Below are 4406 nucleotides of genomic sequence, written 5' to 3' on the forward strand. Positions count from 1 at the left end.
GAACGATAAATATTAGTAGTAGTAGCAATTTATAAGTCTGAACCATTATGCAACTTTCAAAACACCTCTACCTATAAATATCTCCTTTGATGAATCATTATCACCATTTTACATTTGAATAAATGTAGAAAGATGAAGTGACTCACCCAAGAGCACACAACGAGTAGGTGGCAGGGCTTGAGGTGAAATCAATGTGTGTCCACTGTCTCATTTAGGCCTCTGTCCACTACAGCATGCTGCCTGCTTATGTCACCACCACCGGGCAGCCCACAGGTTGCCCATAGGACCATACCGCCTAGACATTTTAAATGTGAGATGCTGAATAATAAAGAGTTTAAAAGATCTTTATACGCCCTTCATCCAAGCAGTTTCAACCAAAGTGTCCTCTCAGTGGGCTCTGGGCTTCCAGGAGTTTTGAAGATGGTTCAGTCAGTGTTCACCAGGCTCCATCACCATCCTCACTACTACAGCGGTGCCACCTCCACACGGGACAGAAGGGGAAATGCTCAGGAGGTAAGGATGAATGAGCAAACAAAACAGAAACAGACTCATAGAAACAGAGAACAAGCTGACAGTTGCCAGGTGGGAGGGGTTTGGGGGTGGAGGAGGGAGAAGAGATTAGAAAGTACAAATTGGTAGTCACAAAACAGTCACCAGGACCTGAAATATAGTATGGGAAATACAATCAATAATGTCATAAAGATGATGTCGGGTGTCAGATGGGTACTAGACTTATCAAGGAGATCACTTCATAGACTATACAAATGTCTAACCACTGTGCTGTACATCTGAAACTAATATAAAATAATATTGAATGTCAACTATAATTAATTACCTATATATGTATGTGTGTATATATATGTAACATATATATAGTCACGGGAACTAAAGTACAGCATGGGGAAGACAGTCAATGGTATTGTAATAGCTGTGTACGGTGTCAAAATGGTAGTAGACTTGGGGGGGTTATCACTTTGTAGGGGTGTGACTGTCTAATCGTTATATCGTTTTGTATACCTAAAACTAATAATAAAGTAAAATTACATTAAATTAAAATTTTTAAAAAATGTAAGAATGGATAGCAAGTCCTGATTTTGATGCTTCCAACCAGCTCCGGGTCCCAATGGTCCATGTCAGCGCTTTGTCCCTAGTCTACACCCAGGGAAGCTACACTCCATAGACAATACAACAAAGCCCTGATTACCCCAGGACTGCCTTCTGCTACTTTCCTTTAACCAATTAATTCTCATAGCATTTACTGAGTCTCCTGAGACGGATGAGCTCTGAGCCTTGTGTACTGAGGACCCATGGGATATAAAGAACAAAGACTTTGAAATCAGACCAACCAGAGTTCAAATCACTACGCCATCAATATCAACTACATGACCTTGAACACACTACTTACAGTTTAATCTCTAAAATGAGGAGACGGTTCCTATGCTTTGTGATTATGAGAATTAAGTGAGATAACGCATCGCCCAGCCTGGCTTTGGCAACCTAGCAGATACCTAGTCAATGCTTATTTCCTTCTAGATCTCAAGGTTTGTGCTCTGTGGTGGAGAATAAGACAACCACCAGTGTCTGTCCAGGCACTTGGAATTGGTCGATAGCTCTACCAGTATTCAATATGGCACCTTCATGTGACTTAAAAAGTGCCCCTGCTTCAAGGCACTTTGCTATCACATCCTGGAACACTGCAGTAACAACTATAAAAATCTACAGTGACACCAATGCAAATGGCACCGCTAGAGTAGTGTAATACACACACCCAATTGTAAGGAGCAGCCCTTGTCAAAATGCATAATATGTTAATTCAGAGAATGGAAGGGTTAAGGCGGGCTAGGCTAGTCAGGAACAGTGACACGCAAACATGGCCTGAGTTAGATTTTAAGTTGATGAAAACTGGAGCTGTGGTGAGGGAAGTAAATAAAGCATTTAGCTGGCACCATGGGAGGGTAGCCAGGGGAACCCTGGGGAGTGGGCCAGGCTTGTCTGTGGACAAGCTCCCCATGAATACTCTTATATTGGGTTATTTAGTTGAACAGTCACACTCAGAGCAACTTGACGTCTAGAGGAGGACACACATATCCATACCAAGCAGAAGGTTTTGGAGGAGCAGTGAATATTATGCTGCACTTGGCCACTTCCTGGAATTCAGAATACCAAACATTTGAAAGTACATCCCCCAGTCACGATGCAGTGGTGGCCTGGGGACCAGAAGCTCTGCATGACCCTGAGGGGGTGGCAAAAATTTGGCTATGAATCACCTTCAGTATGGCAGGGCATAGGAAACATTGTTCACAGAAGATTCCAAAAACCAGGGCTATCGTACACTCTGCCATCACTGAAACCAGTAAGTTTATTTCACCAGCCAAGGTCGCAAGAGGCTAAAGGCAGCTTTTCAAACAGAAGGATATATATGATGAGGTGTCTCAGATGAGTCCTACTATTGTTACACCAAGTCTTCTGTAAGTAAAGACTTTTTTTTAACTGAAAACCCATACCCTGAGGAGGATTACCTTTGTGTTTACATCTACTTAAGTACATGAAAAATAACACAAAACTATGATTTCCGGGAGGCAGCTTGATAGCAGGAAAACTCAGGGTTTGGAAAAGTCAGACTCGATTTTGAGCCACCCTTCTGCAATGGATCATCTGGGTAACCCTGGTGCAGCCACATGACCTCTCTACTAAAGTGAGTTTTCCCATCAGGAACATGGGAGACAATGCTGCTTCCTCAGGCTACCCTACTTAGGATCTACAAAGCACAGCCTGAGGAAGGCAAATGTTTTCATCAGCCTGGTGAAATCTGAGGGAACCATAACAGCTGCCCAGGAAGCTGGGTGGAGAGGGGCCCTGAGTCTGGGTTCAGCGGGAAAGGAGACTTCATTGTAGGAGTGACATCTGTCAGGCAAGGGACAGGAGGGGGCTATTTGTGGTCTCTACCACTAAGAGTGGGCTTTCCCTGAATCAGCTGGCCAGGAGGACAGGGGGGGAGAAGGGCAGAGAAGTCACCAAATGTCTGGTTCATGTGGGTTGTGACAGTCACACACCAGTCTCTACCCATATACTTGCAGAATAAGGTATAAAGCCGGTTCTAGGTGACAGCCTCGCTCGCCAGGACAGTGGAGCGGTGGAAACCACCTTTCTCAGAGTCCTGAAGCCACAGGTCCTCCACTGCTGATCTACTCTGGGGTTCTAATATTCACCATTCCATCAGTAGATGTTTCCTTCTTCTGGCTTTTTCACTCTGCTTTTTTGTCTTCATTCAAAAGAAAAGTGTTCTGGGAGGAGTTACCCATGCAACACCTCGCATGGAGCTCATGGAATGTTCACTTCCTTCTCTCCAGCAGAATTTGCTCCGGGTACCGGCAAGGCACTGGGCAGCTAGGCGACAGGGTGCTGCCGTGGTGCTACACGGTCAGAGAAGATAAACATTAATGACTCACAGTTTAGCTGGAAATGAGTCCTGCGGGCTGGTGCTAAGCATCACACTCAGCAAAGCTACCACATCAGGACACGCTCAAACTAGAGAACAGAAAGCGACTTCCCTACCAGAACCCCCCCCAGGATGAGCTTGATGTCTCCCTTGGGTGCCGAGACTCCTACCAGAAGGCCTCTACCACCCAGACGGTGAATATTCTGGCCCCATTTTTGCTCCTGGCTCTTCTCCTGGAGACCCTATGAGAGCCTCAACATATTAAAACTCTGATGTTACACGCATCTGGCAGCTAATGGCAGGTGCCAGACCTTCCTGGGAATTGCTAATCTGAGAAAGCAGGGGCTTGTGGGGGGAGCTCTTTGTTGTGTTTGGGCTTCAGCAAGGGCAGCCTGGGGCGGGGGCTGGGAGGAGCCCCCATTCCATAGAACGAGGATACTAAGATACCAGGAAAGAACTGGTATTTGCAGAGCGCTTCCTGTGCTGGGTAATTACATGTGCAATTTCACCCCTACAGCCTCTCCACCCCTGCATCGGGAAACCCACATTCAGCAAGGCTCACGAATTTGCTCAAGGACACCGAGATAGTGAGTGAGAATGCACGCAGGAGCGTCTTAACTTTCAAGGCCTTACTCCTGCTCTGCACTGCGCTGAATGCAGACCGCCTGGTGGGGCCCCGGGTGTAACTCACAAATGGTTACAGCACAAAGATCAAGCAGCAGCAGAGGCTGAATACAGGTGTTTGTCGATTATAATTCTGGGTTTCTACATGCACCTTAAGTTCACACTTTAACAGGCATAGATGAACAACAATGACCCTGGTAAGTCCTCTGCTCAGGCAACTCTTAACTGCTGGTGGCAAAGAAGGAGAACACTGGCACCAGTCATTCAAAAAGAGCATTTAGTTTTAGGCCTCCTCATATATATATATATATATATATATATATATATATATATATATATATAT

The sequence above is a fragment of the Hipposideros armiger genome, unplaced genomic scaffold (genome assembly GCF_001890085.2).
Source record: "Hipposideros armiger isolate ML-2016 unplaced genomic scaffold, ASM189008v1 scaffold_909, whole genome shotgun sequence".
NCBI classification, from domain to species: Eukaryota; Metazoa; Chordata; class Mammalia; order Chiroptera; family Hipposideridae; genus Hipposideros; species Hipposideros armiger.